At 38.1% G+C, this 17,679-nt stretch overlaps 1 long non-coding RNA gene across 1 annotated transcript; it reads right to left on the bottom strand.

Annotated features, from left to right (window-relative positions):
- Nucleotides 1–261: 261 nt before the first annotated feature.
- On the bottom strand, nucleotides 262–14,440 carry LOC131700830 (uncharacterized). The gene is made up of 3 exons (XR_009308643.1): nucleotides 13,946–14,440; nucleotides 2,227–2,365; nucleotides 262–394 (listed from the first exon to the last, which is right to left on the bottom strand). It is a non-coding gene; the product is annotated as an uncharacterized LOC131700830 (long non-coding RNA).
- Between the last annotated feature and the right edge of the window lie 3,239 nt (nucleotides 14,441–17,679).

Below are 17,679 nucleotides of genomic sequence, written 5' to 3'. Positions count from 1 at the left end.
GGAACAAAGACCAGGAGTGGAAGGGCCAGCTTTGGCCAACCCTGATTTAGATCAAGACAAAAAATAAAACAAATAGTGGTATATTGTTTTTGTAGATTTTTTAAGTGTCAGTCTAGTTCCAAAGAAAAGGTTTGTCAGCACTGCAGAGTGCCATTGAGATAATAAGGCCCTTAGGGAGTTTCTCTGCCCCCCTACCCCCACCCCACCCCACCCCACCCTGCCCCGCCCGCAATGAAAAGCAGTTTTATTACTTACATGCCATCAGGGATGGGTGTGGATGTACTACTCAGTTGTTTCTTTGATGCCAAGCTATCACCAAGGGATAAACACCGTTGCATAGCTTCACTGTATGTCATGGTACTGTTCCCAAATGGAGGATAGACCACGTATACATCTGTAAAAGACACTGTGTGAAGAAACAGAGCCGAACTGATTTTTACCACTGTATTCCAAAACCTCTTCAGTATTGTCATATCCTTTGCTGTTATGTTTTAATTCTGAATAGGCGTTATACATGGAACTGGTTGTACAGTTAACTAGATCAGGAAGATGCACAGAAATCTTTTTGGGAAATGAAAGACTTGTAAAGTAACTGAGCAGAGACCAAGCAACATTGTATTATTGTACATCTTACCACGCCAATCTCAATCAGCTTTGCAATATTTGTTTTAGTGTTTTGTGGTATTTACTGTATTGTACATAACAAAGAATTGTTTTTAAGAAAGTGTTTTACAAACGATGTACATGTGTAGCAGTACAGTAAAGCACACAAACTAAATTAACCAGCTTATAAATCAAATAACCAGGCATTTCCACTAGAACACACTAGCTCTCGAACTCAAGAGACCCGAGATGGTTACCATTGGTTTTGTAGCAGTAGGCACTGGGTGCAGTGTAGTATCCACAGGGCCCTTTTTTAATGATGCCTATATTACTGTTGCCACAAGTCTTGATCGTTGTGGTACGGGCAAGAAGAATTCACTGCTCTTCCACCCATCCATACCTGCCATCGAAAAGTTACATCATGAAAATGAAGGGCGAGCCAAAGCATTTACTTCCATAAAAAAAGTCAAACTGAATGTGGTTCAGAAATAGATTGTAGTATAAAATCTCTGATGCTTTAAAAATTAGGTTTACATGATATGAGAATATTACAAGTACAGAGCAATGTATTCAAATTGTAATGTGGAAGGATCCTTCAAAACACATGTTGTTGTTTTTTTTTATTGATATTCGATTGCAATGTAAATGGAATTCAATGTATTGGTATGTGGGTTGTGCAGATTATGGGTTATTTTCAATTGACTCAACCAAGATAATGTATTTGATAATGGTAATCAAGGTGAAACAGACCCCAATGTAAGAGGTTGAATCATTTGTAAGTACTTCAATTATTTCCGTTTTAATATCCTACTATGACCTCTATTATTATTATTATTATTATTTATTTCTTAGCAGACACCCTTATCCAGGGCGACTTACAATCGTAAGCAAATACATTTCAAGTGTTGCAATACAAGTAATACAATAAGAGCAAGAAATACAATAACTTTTGTTCAAGCAAAGTATAAGTGTGACAACCACAATTCAATAATACAGCAGATAATAGTGATAGTTACATCAGGGTATGATTAAATAGTGATAGTTACATCAGGATATGATTAAATATAAAGTACTACAGGTTAAGCACTTGGCAGATTACAGTATTCTGAAGTACAGGATTAAATGCAGTAAAATAGGGGCAGATAAGAGCAAAATAAAGCACATTTACATGAGGGGTGATAGTGTCCCAGGATCACTCCTCTATCACACCTCTATCACTCTCTATAGTTTTTTTCTGCTTAGATTACTATTTTTCAGGATTACTATCACATCTTTTTTCAAGCATTGTCTAAAAGCTGAATTTCTGAAGTGAGAACTCTGACCCACTAGGGTGGTGTGCATCTCTAATTTCCAGTTCCTTGTGAAAGATGTTTTTCCATTGACTTTACAGATCAGTTGCAGAGGTGTGGCTGACACCCACCCCCAGCGGCCATTTAGAAAACTTGCCTCATTTCAGAAGTTCAGCTTTTCGAAGCAGAATATTTAATAAGCAGTGCAAACATAAACAGCAGAGAATGACACAAAATGACAAATTAAAAAGTAAGAAATTAAATTAAACATTCTGAAAATGTATATGGTACTGAATGTGTTCAATTCTAACCACACTCTCAGTGCATACGTTACCTGCAGGTCTGGAAGCTGATGTTCCGAGCACTGGTCACCTGCTCTAAGGTTGCTAAAGCTGCATTCTGCGACAGACAGTACTCTCTGGATTGAGTGTAATTAAATGTAGTGATACTGGACTCAAAAACCCCTGAAATAACTGGTGAAAAAAAAGGAAAGATGTCTTAATGGAAATAAAGAACAAGCCAACATGTACAGTACTAAATAATCCTGGAGCAATGTGGATTAAAGGGAGGTGGAGAAGCTCTGTATTGCTTTACACTTGGGTTTTCGAAACCAACCCTTGACGAGACTAAAATATATTGCCATGCCTCTCTGGCTTTAAATTTGCAGTTCAGTGGCATCTGTGCTTGAAATTGTTTAAGCTATAATGAAACTGTGATCATGTGTTTTTATTTTTCTAATATATTTATTTAGATGTCTCTTTGTATTCGCGATGCTTTCACTATTGAGCTGTACCTGTGCTGGCCCTGCAGGCCCAAAAGTGAATAAACTAAACTGAACAGCAGATAACCCTTTAAATCCTGTGTCTCTTGTGTAAATGTTTGATACCAGTTAATCAAAATAGATTGCTACAGTAGTGTGAAAATGTATTAGAACACCCCATTGCTTCTGTTGTTTTGATTTGTTGTGCATATGAAATCCAAACCACTGTATCTGATAATCTTGGAAAATTGTCAAATAAGCAAATTAGCAATTGTCTGATTTAATTGATGATTTTAATAGGCCATGTGTGGAATTCATTAAAAAATAATAAGAGAAAAGGAACACACATACACAAATGGTAAAATGCATGTTACTTTTTTAAAGTTGTTCAAGATGCCTATTAAAGCACAAAGTGATCTAGCATTTTCACAAGAGTGCCTATTGTTTCTACATCACTAATTACTAAGTCTCACACAAAGAGGTTTTCATGCAGGTAGGTATTTAAGGATATAAATGACAAATCGAGGTGTTCTAATAAATTGGCACATTACTGTATAATAGGTTTTAAAAAAAAGACCGATATTCTGTCCCTTGAAGGTATAAATACAATCTCACTATATAGTAGACAGACAGACAGAGACAGATAGACGATCTTACCAATGTCATATATTGAACAGATAGCAGCGTGCAGAAGGATAGCTAAACAGAACAAAATCCTCATTGTGATACCTATGATATTTGCTATGGAGTGAAGACTTCCAATCGTGTTTGCTCTTCTGTAGTTGCTTAGAAGCCAGTGAATCTATATACTCAAAAAATAAGAACCTGCCGAGGGCACTGGGTTGTCTTTCTAGGTCAGCCAACGCAAGAGACTGTGAAAAAAATGACACACCTTTCCACTTTATAACAACGTACTGATGTAGTACATACCAAAGTCCAAGGTGCAGATGCATTTTCTATATTTATCGTATGATTTATTCGTATCGGACACTAAGCTGATGTATCAGACACTAAGATTGACTAAAGGGCAATGACTGAAAGCATACTTTCTGAAAGCATTAGAAGAATTAAGTATAAAACTAACACAGAACTGCTTAGAACCACAATCTAACTCCTCTAAACAAGCTGCTTCTTGCCAGTGTTGTACCATTATGGTGTTTTTATTCCTTTTAGAGAATCTCAAACAAAGAATTTTAGGAAAAATGTATTTTTGTAGACGAGCAAAAAAAGTTACAAGAAATAGATTTGTTTTTTTTTTGCAAAACTCCAAAAATGCTAATTCAAACCCTTTGATGCTATGATAGTATTGTCTACAAGGTGCTAGAAATTTCAATATGATAATGAAGAACCTAATTCTAGAAAAGTCTAGAAAATGCTGGATTGTAGGTGAACATTCTTAGAAAGTATAAAAGGGTTAGGCATAGGATGATTGCTGTCATTACCAGTAAGTCAATATGGGACAAAGTAAAGATCTATCTGAAGACCTTAGGCAGAAAATGAGTTATTGTCATAAAGCTGGAGAAGGATAGTTCCAAGCATTTCAGTATCACAATTTCAAATATTGTTTCTATTATCAAGAAGTACAAGACTCATGGTACTGTCACAATGCTCCCTCGGTCTGGAAGAAAGAAGGTTCTTTCACCAAGAACAAGAAGAAGAATTGTGAGGAAGGTTAATAACAATCCGAGATTGACTGCCAAAGATATTCAAAGTGAATTGGCTGCAGGTGGGACTGGGATTTCCATTTCAACCATAGGTCAAGTATTGCATGGTGAATGTCTCAGTAGTCGCAGGCCAAAGAAAAAGCCACTCTTAGGAAAACGTCACAAGGACAATCACTTAAAGTTTGCAAAACGGCATTTAAATGATGGATATGAGTTCTGGTCAAATGTTTTGTGGAGTGATGAAACAAAAATCGAGCTATTTGGTCATGCTGATAGTCGTTACGTTTGGAGAAAGTCCAAAGCACACATCAAAATCTACTTTAGAATTGTTAAAGAAGAATAAAATCAAGGTTCTGGAATGGTCTAGTCAAAGTCCCAATCTAAATCCGATTGTGAATCTTTGGTATGAGTTGAAGGCTGTGCACAAGAGAAGTCCTCGAAATTTGAATGAACTGGAACAATGCTTTGTTGAAGAATGGTCAAAAATCACTAATGAATAATGCCAAAAGCTCATTGACAAATATCCTAATTGTTTAAAATAGGTTATTATTGCTAAAGGTACCTCAACTAGCTATTAATTTCATTTCCCTTGTCAGGGTATGAATACTTTTGAATTAGCATTCTTTGAATTTTGCAAAAAATAATTGCTAAAATAAATAATTGTAGAAATCTTGTAACTTGTTCCTCATCCACAAAAGCAAAAACTTTTGCTACAAAAGATTTTTCCTGCAATTATTTGTTTTTGAGAAATTTCTAGAAATGATAAATTCCCATTGGGGTATGTAAACTTTTGCCTACAACTATATATATACACTGTATATATAGTAACAAAGCCTGACGGCTCAAATTCATTGCACCCTTTTAAAAGCAGACCAAGACACAGAACAGTACTTTTTAGGCACTTTCATGCACTTTTATTAATTACAGAAAATAAACTAGCAAAACACAAAATACGTGGAGTACTAAACTGTACTTTGCAAGCTTTTAACTAACACCAGACAGCTAAGCTGTTTACCAGTCAAACCCCAGTTGTTTCACACACAAATAGGTTCACCCTATGTTCACGCAGAACCTTTTCTTGTTTACACAGGTCTGCTCTGCACATGGCCTTTCTCCATCCGCCTACTCTATAGGGTTTCCCCTGCCTTAATCAGCCTCAGGTGCTTCACTTTAAAATGGTAACCCTGTGGAATTCTGGGAAATGTAGTCCTGCAGCACATATTTTCTCCTCCCCCCTCAAGCCAAGCCAAGCCAAGTACAAGGTTGTCCTGGAAGAAAACTTGCTTCCTTCTGCTCTGACAATATTCCCCAACTCTGAGGATTGGTTTTTCCAGCAGGACAATGCTCCATGCCACACAGCCAGGTCAATCAAGGTGTGGATGGAGGACCACCAGATCAAGACCCTGTCATGGCCAGCCCAATCTCCAGACCTGAACCCCATTGAAAACCTCTGGAATGTGATCAAGAGGAAGATGGATGGTCACAAGCCATCAAACAAAGCCGAGCTGCTTGAATTTTTTGCACCAGGAGTGGCATAAAGTCACCCAACATCAATGTGAAAGACTTGTGGAGAGCATGCCAAGACGCATGAAAGCTGTGCTTGAAAATCAGGGTTATTCCACCAAATATTGATTTCTGAACTCTTCCTAAGTTAAAACATTAGTATTGTGTTGTTTAAAAATGAGTATGAACTTATTTTCTTTGCATTATTCGAAGTCTGACAACACTGCATCTTTTTTGTTATTTTGACCAGTTGTCATTTTCTGCAAATAAATGCTCTAAATGACAATATTTTTATTTGGAATTTGGGAGAAATGTTGTCAGTAGTTTATAGAATAAAACAAAAATGTTCATTTTACCCAAACACATACCTATAAATAGTAAAACCAGAGAAACTGATAATTTTGCAGTGGTCTCTTAATTTTTTCCAGAGATGTGTATATATATATATATATATATACAGTGCCTTGCGAAAGTATTCGGCCCCCTTGAACTTTGCGACCTTTTGCCACATTTCAGGCTTCAAACATAAAGATATGAAACTGTAATTTTTTGTGAAGAATCAACAACAAGTGGGACACAATCATGAAGTGGAACGAAATTTATTGGATATTTCAAACTTTTTTAACAAATAAAAAACTGAAAAATTGGGCGTGCAAAATTATTCAGCCCCCTTAAGTTAATACTTTGTAGTGCCACCTTTTGCTGCGATTACAGCTGTAAGTCGCTTGGGGTATGTCTCTATCAGTTTTGCACATCGAGAGACTGAAATTTTTGCCCATTCCTCCTTGCAAAACAGCTCGAGCTCAGTGAGGTTGGATGGAGAGCATTTGTGAACAGCAGTTTTCAGTTCTTTCCACAGATTCTCGATTGGATTCAGGTCTGGACTTTGACTTGGCCATTCTAACACCTGGATATGTTTATTTGTGAACCATTCCATTGTAGATTTTGCTTTATGTTTTGGATCATTGTCTTGTTGGAAGACAAATCTCCGTCCCAGTCTCAGGTCTTTTGCAGACTCCATCAGGTTTTCTTCCAGAATGGTCCTGTATTTGGCTCCATCCATCTTCCCATCAATTTTAACCATCTTCCCTGTCCCTGCTGAAGAAAAGCAGGCCCAAACCATGATGCTGCCACCACCATGTTTGACAGTGGGGATGGTGTGTTCAGGGTGATGAGCTGTGTTGCTTTTACGCCAAACATAACGTTTTGCATTGTTGCCAAAAAGTTCGATTTTGGTTTCATCTGACCAGAGCACCTTCTTCCACATGTTTGGTGTGTCTCCCAGGTGGCTTGTGGCAAACTGTAAACGACACTTTTTATGGATATCTTTAAGTAATGGCTTTCTTATTGCCACTCTTCCATAAAGGCCAGATTTGTGCAGTATACGACTGATTGTTGTCCTATGGACAGAGTCTCCCACCTCAGCTGTAGATCTCTGCAGTTCATCCAGAGTGATCATGGGCCTCTTGGCTGCATCTCTGATCAGTCTTCTCCTTGTATGAGCTGAAAGTTTAGAGGGACGGCCAGGTCTTGGTAGATTTGCAGTGGTCTGATACTCCTTCCATTTCAATATTATCGCTTGCACAGTGCTCCTTGGGATGTTTAAAGCTTGGGAAATCTTTTTGTATCCAAATCCGGCTTTAAACTTCTCCACAACAGTATCTCGGACCTGCCTGGTGTGTTCCTTGTTCTTCATGATGCTCTCTGCGCTTTAAACGGACCTCTGAGACTATCACAGTGCAGGTGCATTTATACGGAGACTTGATTACACACAGGTGGATTCTATTTATCATCATTAGTCATTTAGGTCAACATTGGATCATTCAGAGATCCTCACTGAACTTCTGGAGAGAGTTTGCTGCACTGAAAGTAAAGGGGCTGAATAATTTTGCACGCCCAATTTTTCAGTTTTTTATTTGTTAAAAAAGTTTGAAATATCCAATAAATTTCGTTCCACTTCATGATTGTGTCCCACTTGTTGTTGATTCTTCACAAAAACTTACAGTTTCATATCTTTATGTTTGAAGCCTGAAATGTGGCAAAAGGTTGCAAAGTTCAAGGGGGCCGAATACTTTCGCAAGGCACTGTATATATATATATATATAAGAAAAAAGAAAAAAGAAAAAAGAGAAAAGGATATTTCAGGTACTTAAAAAGGTAGAATAATTGATTACAAATCAATTATCAGGACGTTTCGGACTACAAGTCCTTCATCGGCCGAATACAAAAAAACAGTGGGTGCGTTAAGTAAGTGAGCGGCTCAGTAAAAAAATCAACTTAACGACTCGCTCAGTTCCACTCCCGCTGAGCCGCTCAGAGCGCTCCTGAGCATTTTTCATCAGTGATCAGAGTGAGCGGACGGAATGGACACCTGCAGGAAACAAGTGGAGATGACAGGCAGGATTGACAAATACGTTTGTCAAGAACGATGAACTGGTTTCGACTTATGAAGTTATGTATTAATTGGCTAAATAAGATGGTAAAAATTGTTGTTTTCGAATTTGTATCATTTAATTTCTTTTTTTTTAAATGTAGAGCTGTTTTATAGTTATTAGTGTATTATTATTAGGCTTGTAGTATTAATATTATTCATAATTCTCATTATTAACGTCGGTATTGTCGGTATTAAACACAGCCAGATATGAGGTTCAGTCCAAACAGAGCGCCGAACTCAGCGATGTTCAGCAGGGGACAGTAACCACACGGGGTCATTTCATCTACCATCACCTAATTAATAATTATTATTCACCATTTTTAAAAGTCGCTCAGCGCTCTCGTGGAGCAGAGCGTTAAATCATTTAAATCTGCTCAGTGTGCTTTCTGAGCGTTCTCACTCTGAGCGGCTCACTTACTTAACGCGCACACTGCTTTAAGAAGTTGATAAAAAAACAAACAAGTAGTCTTTTAAAAAAAAATCCAGAATGTTGATGATGATGATGATGATGATGACCTCAGAATAGAATGTTCATTCCAAATGGCTCCAAAGTACCTAGTTTGAAAATAAGTTCACATTCCTTTTGTTTCCTGACAGCATTAGTTCCATAGCATTGAACCATCCCACAAATTGTGATGTCTTCTATAGTGTGGTCATTTCTGTTAAAATGTCTGGCGACGGGAAAGGTAGAGGTGTTAATTCGTATACTTCTCAGATGTTCCACGAAGCGATCAGCCAAGCGTCGTTTTGTTTTACCAATATATAGCTTGTTACATTTGATGCAGCCAATGCAATATACTATTCCTTTACTAATGCAAGTAAAAGTATCATGGATAGTAAATTAGGATTTTGCTCCCTTAACTAGGCACTTTGGAGCCATTTGGAATGAACATTCTATTCTGAGGTCATCATCATCATCATCATCGTCATCATTGCCTAGAGAAGGCCGTCCACCAAAACTCAGTGACCAGGTAAGGAGGGCATTAGTCAGAGAAGCAACCAAGAGGCCAATGGTAACTCTGAAGGAGCTGGAGAGATCCACAGCTGAGATGGGAGAAACCGTCCATGGGACAACTATAACCCGGACGCTCCACAAAGCTGGGCTTTATGGAAGAGTGGCAAGAAGAAAGCCATTAACAAAACCCATATCAAATCCTGTTTGGATTTTGCCAAAAGGCATGTGGGAGACACAGCAAACATGTGGAAAAAGGTTCTCTGGTCTGATGAGACCAAAATTTAACTTTTTAGCCTTAGCGCAAAACGCTATCTGTGGCGCAAAGCCACACTGCTCATCACCCTGAGAACACCATCCCCACGGTGAAGCATGGTGGTGGCAGCATCATGTTATGGGGATGCTTTTCATTGGCAGGGACTGGGAAACTGGTCAGGATTGAGGGCAAGATGGATGGAGCCAAATACAGGGAAATTCTAGAGGAAAACCTGTTTCAGTCTGCAAGAGACCTGGGACTGGGGCGGAGGTTCACCTTCCAGCAGCACAATGACCTTAAACACACAGCAAAAGCTACACTGGAGTGGTTTAAAAACAAGAACCTGAATGTCTTAGAATGGCCCAGTCAAAGCCCAGACATCAATCCGATTGAGAATCTGTGGCAAGACTTGAAAATTGCTGTTCACCAACGGTCCCCATCCAACTTGACAGAGCTTGAGCAATTTTGCCAAGAAGAATGGGCAAAAATTGCAGGACCCAGATGTGCAAAGCTGATAGAGACTTACCCAAAAAGACTCACAGCTGTAATTGCTGTCAAAGGTGCTTCTACCAAGTATTGACTCAGGGGGGTGAATACTTATGCAACCAACAAATGTCTTTTTTTTGTTTAATTAACCTTTGTGTCACAATAAAAAATATTTTGCACCTTCAAAGTGTTAAGTATGTTGTGTAAATCAAATGGTAAAAATCCCAATTAAATCCATTTTAATTCCAGGTTGTAACACTACAAAATGTGGAAAAGTCCAAGGGGGGTGAATACTTATGCAAGGCACTGTATATATACACACACAGGTGCCAAAGCAGTCAATTGGATGATTTTCACTTTTATATTACTCTACATGTGTGAAAAGATACACCGTTGTCAGTTCTTGACTTTTACTAAATATACAGCTTTTGAAAGGCACGATCGCAAAAAAAATAAAGTTATACCTCTCCCAAGAACTTCCAGACATATACACACACACACACACAAACAACAATAGCATTTCGCTCATACAGTATTAGTAGTATTTAAGCTTCTTAGTTGTTTTTTTTCTTCCCGTCTGGACAGTGGCTGAGAATGCGCTGTATAGTATTGATTAGATCAGTTTGCGCAGCCCTTAAATGAATGAAAATGTGAATGCAACAAAGTGGAGTTGGCATTCAGACCAGGTGGCAGCAACACAGCTCTCAGGAAGCTTACAGGCAAGCCCGCGGGCGCCAGGCCAGACTACAGGGGTCGCTGGTGCGGGGTGAGCCGAGGACACCCTGGCTGACCTAACCCTCCCTCCCGTCCTCGGTCGGCAAAGGAAAAGCCTGGACTCGAACTCGCAACGTCCAGACTATAGGCCACATCCTGCACTCCACATGGAGCACCTTTACTGGATGTGCCACTCGGGAGCCTCCTGAACTTATAACATTTTGACTTCATTTGGCCAGTTCCAACCCTTGTCCGTTTTTCAGGAAACACAACAGGTTCGCTGAATAGAGGTAAAGTGACCAGAGATAGTAACAGAGTGGCAGAGGCAGAGTCCAAAATGTTTTATTACAATAATCACACAGTTACATAAAAATCAGTTCAAATAAACAATACAATCTATCACAGTTTTAATAAGAGAAAGTCAGTTCACGGGTAGGAGCCCAGGCTATAAGAATAGTTTGTTAGTTTGTAGTTTGAGTTGGTAGAGAGACCTCTACAGAAAATATAAAAGAGGTTGTCTTGCTATATGAGGAGAGGTGTGGCCTCCAAGACTGTACCCAGCACCCCTTGAGGATAGGTAGAGGATGCAAACCTGAATCCCTTGAGGGTGGAATAGGTAGTGGATGCAAACCTGAAAATTGAACGGACAGAAAAGTAGTTACCCTGTTTATTGGAGAGCTGCTTGCGATGGGAGCAGAGAGCTCCCTCAGGGAATCTGGAAATAGGTAGAAAGTAGAAAGGTTAGTTGGGACATTGAGCGCTAAGCACACAGCAGGCTAAAACCTGAGCAAATAGTATGAAGAAAGAATGAGCCTCTGATTTTAGTTAAGTAATAGCGCATGAGCTGCGAGAGGATAGGTGTGGCCGGGGGTGACATAGTGACATAGCCTGACCCAAGGTTGGGCAGTGAGATCACTTGCCCCCCAGCGGGGACTGATGACAGAGACACATGGTACAAAAGGAGGAGGAGGGAAAAGTAAAACATTTGAAAAGGGAGATAGATGTGACTAAGCTTTAAATAGGATTTCGATGATGATTGACATAGAGATTAATGATGATTGACAGGCTGAAATTAGAAAAGCCCTAGCTCTCGCCCCCCGAACTCTACCTAAAGGTTTAACATTTAAATAAAGGCAGCTAAAAAATACACTGTATTCAACAGGAAGGGTCCTTAGACAAGGGCCTAGCAACAATTGCATTTCTCATTGACCGATGGTGGATAGATAGAAACAGATCTCCCCAGCAAGGATTCTTCAACAAAACCAAATAGTTAATAAACACACACAGGAGAGCAACTGTATTTGAAAAGTCAGCAGTAGTATACAGGGGTCCCCAAGGATTAAGGATTAATTTATTGGTTAATTTAATAGACTGGCAGACTGACACACATTATATAAACCCAGTTATATTTGTATTTATTATTTATTTCTTAGCAGACACCCTTATCCAGGACGACTTATAATTGTTAAAAGATATCACATTATTTGTACATACAAATCGAGAGAGAGAGAGAGAGAGAGAGAGAGAGAGAGAGAGAGAGAGAGAGAGAGAGAGAGAGAGAGAGAGAGAGAGAGAGAGAGAGAGAGAGAGAGAGAGATTCTGGTATAGTAAGCAAACTTGTTAAATTTGCAGACAACACATAAATAGGAGGAGTGGCAAACACTGTTCCAGCAGCAAAGGTCATTCAAAATGATCTAGACAGCATTCAGAACTGGGCAGACACATGGCAAATAACATTTAATAGAGAAAAGTGTAAGGTACTGCACGCAGGCAATAATAATGTGCATTATAAATATCATATGGGAGATACTGAAATTGAAGAAGGAATCTATGAAAAAGACCTAGGAGTTTATGTTGACTCAGAAATGTCTTGATCTAGACAATGTGGGGAAGCTATAAAAAAGGCCAACAAGATGCTCGGATATATTGTGAAAAGTGTTGAATTTAAATCAAGGGAAGTAATGTTAAAACTTTACAATACATTAGCAAGACCTCATCTAGAATATTGTGTTCAGTTCTGGTCACCTCGTTACAAAAAGGATATTGCTACTCTAGAAAGAGTGCAAAGAAGTGCGACCAGAATTATCCCGGGTTTAAAAGGCATGTCGTATGCAGACAGGCTAAAAGAATTGAATCTGTTCAGTCTTGAACAAAGAAGACTTCGCAGTGATCTGAATTCCAAGTTCTAAACGGTACAGACAATGTCGACCCAGGGGACTTTTTTGACCTGAAAAAAGAAACAAGGACCGGGGGTCACAAATAGAGATTAGATAAAGGGGCATTCAGAACAGAAAATAGAAGGCACTTTTTTACACAAAGAATTTTGAGGGTCTGGAACCGACTCCCCAGTAATGTTGTTGAAGCTGACACCCTGGGATCCTTCAAGAAGCTGCTTGATGAGATTCTGGGATCAATAAGCTACTAACAATCAAACAAGCAAGATTGGCCTCATCTCGTTTGTAAACTTTATGTTCTTAACTAACTAGCAGGTCAGTTAGGTGGCTGTTGTCCTCACCCGCACCAGTTAGTAACACCCACCTTCTACAAACAAAACCATGCCAAATTTAATAATTATTATTATTTAATTAAATAACTGCATACACAGCAAATTAATAAAAAAAACTATTTTAAAAAATATGCTACACGTGTATTTTATTATTGTAGAATAGTATTCATAGTTTAAATATGTATTGTAATTGTGGACATTAACATTCGCTTATCCACATACACACTGTAATGCATATCTATAGACTACATACAATTAATTGGATGAAATGCAGGAATCAGAATGCATCATATACACGGTCTGACGTTATGGTCGAGCCTTATCATGTGACACTACTATCAAATTTAATTGGCTGTTATTGAAAATGTTGCCCTCGTGTTGCCTGAAAAATAGAACACCGTCCTAAGTGGGAGAAATGTCGCCAGTGTGTGGCCACCTTGTTGTCGCCTGCGAGACCAGGCCTTTACAGTGCACTGAAGGCAAGCCCCAAACTGACTGACCTACTTTGACAAAGAAGAAATGCCTCCCCAACCGTAATTGCTGGCCAGCGAAATCAAATAAAAAGGCTTTCCCCGTTTTAAACCAGATGAGAGGAGAAGGACACAGCGTTTAGTAATAATAAGCAAACAGAAGGTATGGGGCTCTTAACCTGCCGCTTTAATGCTTTGATCCAACAAAAACACAACCTGAGACCGGGAAGTAACCACATGTCTTGCAGCTTTATTCAATATGCAAGATTTCCAAATGCCAAACACTTTACTTTTAGAATTATACTCACCTGGCTTTAACACCGCAGGACACCGACAAAATGCGTCTTCCGAGCCCTCCCCTCTATAGCGGCACACCGAATACCAAGTCCCACACCTACCGTCCCTTCTTCTCTCCTGTTTCTTCTTCTGTTCTGTTAATGGTCACCAAGTTTCTAGCAAAACTTATTGTCACCACCTACTGTTCAGATTTGGCTATTAAAACTGCTGTGAACACTTAACCTTTTAAAATCTCTGTATGTTAAATATTCTTGAGTCTTCCTAATATATTTTGCAATACACCCAATAATACCTTTTTCTATTTTTCTATCACCTGTACCATTTCAAAAAAAATATTGGAAATATTGCAATCCCTCAGATGCTCCACTGTTTCCTTTCCACTACATTCCATACATAACCCATTCTCATGCACTCCAGTTCTATATCGGTGTTCCTTTAATGTCGCATGCCCTGTAAGGCCTTATTAATGCTACTTCCTCTCCCCATCGCAAACAAAGGAACAATTTAAATAACCAGGGCAATTATCTAATTAAGACACCACTAAATCAATTAAAAAAAAACGACATGTGCAATAAAGCAACGTACAACAAAACATTTGAAAGAAGCCTGGTTACCTAGGAGAAAACAGATTACAATCCCCTTATCAAGTAGTCCTGCTACAGCAGCATGCTATTTCACATGTTACAACTGCACACAATCACAGGTACAGTCACCAATTCGAGACACAACATTTGTAAAATATAAACATACTGAATTCATTGCAGTCATCAGCTGCATAGATTAACCATTCAGCAGAATGTGGAAACAAACAAGTGAATACAGATATTAAGCTACTGTTTTAGTACAGTATCACTTTAGTGTCTTAGCAAGTTGTTTTATTTTAAGCCGTTGAATATGATAGCAACCAACTTGCTCCTGAAGTATCACCCACCCAGCAAACACTTGCACTGTCGACCGGTCACTGTTCATCACAGCTACCGTACACAGCCCTTGGCGGAGGAATCAGCGACGGACGCTTCACAGCCTCTGGTACAAACAATCCTATTTCGATCTTTTTTTACATAAGGTTTTATATGTAATGTTTTCTTTACGTGTGCATAGTGGCGCTTTGTCTAGTTTTAACACATGTACATAGATGCTAAACGTATAGTTATTAAATCACTAAATATGACCAATAAATGACCGATCGACAGTGCAGACAATCAACTAACTAGGCTGCCTGAGCTACACATTTGCAGTTTGTTTGTTTTTTTTTTGGAGCGTGAAATCACTCTCAAAAAGATTTGTAAGCGTAGACTGAGTTTCGAGCGTGCGCAGAAAAAACTGTAAATGTGAAAAGGGACTCGAGCGCGCGCAGAATAGAACCGTAATTGAAAAAAAAAAAAATTGAGAGGTTGTATTTTTTTCATTTTACAGTTACAAACTGCATTTCTGCGCGCTCGTATTTTTGATATCAATTTCACTGTCAAAAGTGTCGAGCGAGCGGAAAGCAGATTTGTAAGTGTAAATTAGAACCGTAGTATTTTTTCCCCCATTTTACAGTTACAAACTGCGTTTTACAGTTTTAAACTGCGTTTCTGCGGTCACGGATTGATAGCTATTGGAAGCCTATGGCAAGCCAAGTTATCATTTAGAGATATCTCGATATATTTTAAGATATCTCTAAATCGTTTCCAAACATGTCTAAATATTTTAAGGTATCTTCAAATATTTAAAGGTAGCGCATCGCAAAATTATTTTCACTTATCTTTTAAATTGAGCTTTTTCATTTAGCATTTTCAGATATACAGTATCTTTAAATCATTTTAAGATATCTCAAAATCATTAAATCAAACATCCTGTTCATTTAGGGATATCTCTAAGGGGACAGGAAGTCCATTCAAAACAGAGCATTTTCACAGGAAGTCATTTAGAGATACCTTGAAATTACTTACAGTTTATTTTGAGATACTGTATCTAAATGTTTTGGTAACATGGAAAGAGATTAGGGTACATTGTTTCACAAAGTTGTACCCAATTCAAAACATCTGTGTATCTTAATTTCTGTTTTGCATCCTACAATATAACTGAGTTGGAATATGTAATATAACCTGATGTAAAGTGAATACAAGCACCCAATTTCAGTCACAGTGACATAATAGCAAGCACATTATAAAGGAGAAACATCCTACAGCTAGAACTGTGTTTGAGAAATATCAATCAATTAAATTACGTTTATGTTGTGCTTTTTATGGCAAAGCCATCTCCAAAGAGCTTCAGAATCAAATAAAGTAAAAGGCCAATGAAACGAACTGCAGTTATAGTAAGGGCCATTTTCTGATAAAGTACATAAAATGGTAAAATAGAGTAAACTGATTCCTAAAGAATTATATTTTAACAGAAAGTTTAACTATTAATCAATATAAGCATGATCATTATAGTAGCAGCACTTAACTAGAAGTGTGTGTGTTGGGGGAGTTGATAACAAAGTAAAGATCAGAAATTCAATTTTTTTTCAAGCTTTTCCAGTTTCTTTTTTATATCCTCATAATTCCAATGCTTTCTCCTGGTTCTTATCAGCTGCCCTAGTGTTGTGTGTCACTGCTGCACCCAACCAATGCTGAAGTTATAACCAGGGTTGTATAGTTTGACTAGAATATTGACAAGCTTCTCATCATTGCTCTCTTCACACCTCTGCAGGATCCTCTTGCCCCATCCCTGCCACAGACTGTCATCACTGAAGCTGATGATGAAGAAATTCTCAGGGGAGTCCCTCTTCAGCTTTTCTGCTTCTTCATTTACAATATTCCAAATAGCACTATACAATCCCAATATATATTAAAAACAATACAATATACCCTCAATATTCATTCTTTTATCTACTTATAGCCCCATGATATGTGATCTTACATGAACATTTTTGGGAGGGCAAAACGGACCACAAGCGGATTATACATCATAGCATGGTTAATGCAATAATTACAAATCATCTATACTTAAAAGGGCCAGGCCTGTTGCCAAAGATTAGGTGTTCTGGGATGCCCATGAAATGAGCTTTGGCCTCAGAGAGGATTCAACTCTGAAACTACTTGCATGTGTGTGGCCCTTAACCTCAGGGTCAAATGTAGACTTCAGTACAGACAACCTTATTCCAGTGAGGTCAAAATAAAGGTTTAATTTGCTAAATATAGCAGTGCATTGCTGTTATGACTTGCGATCGCTAACAAGGGCAAAACATGTTTTTGCCACAAATTAAAAAAAAAAAAAAAAACACATCGCACAATACATTGTGTGGCATCCTTGAATCTCACACATAGGCTGTTTACAAAACCTAAAATGATATACTGTAAATTAAAAGGTGTTAAATAAACAAGACTCTAAAAATATTTATTTGTCCTCTTAACATAAAACAGCCTAACAACCCTTTTCTCTATAGCATTTACTTGTACAGATTTTATTTTAACTTTAACTGCAGGCTCACTCTTTGTTGAGATGGTATTGGGACTCTGTTTTAAGAATTAAATACTATAATTAATATTAAGTTTCCCATTTAATCCAGAAATAACAGCCAGCAGAATAAAAATCTACTGTGTTTCAAAACTGTACAAATAAAATATTTACACAGTACTTACACTTTTTTTCAAAGAGGTATTATTTGAACAAAGTTCAATACATTTAAAAAGGCTTTTATAACTGATGCTATTTCCTTCAATCCTGTTAAAAGATAGAAAAAAATATTAAAGTATTCTACTGTTAAAATAGTTCT

The sequence above is a fragment of the Acipenser ruthenus genome, chromosome 2, assembly GCF_902713425.1.
Source record: "Acipenser ruthenus chromosome 2, fAciRut3.2 maternal haplotype, whole genome shotgun sequence".
Taxonomy (NCBI): Eukaryota; Metazoa; Chordata; class Actinopteri; order Acipenseriformes; family Acipenseridae; genus Acipenser; species Acipenser ruthenus.
Note: the sequence above shows the minus strand (reverse complement) of the source record. Positions and strands in the feature narration are given on the sequence as shown.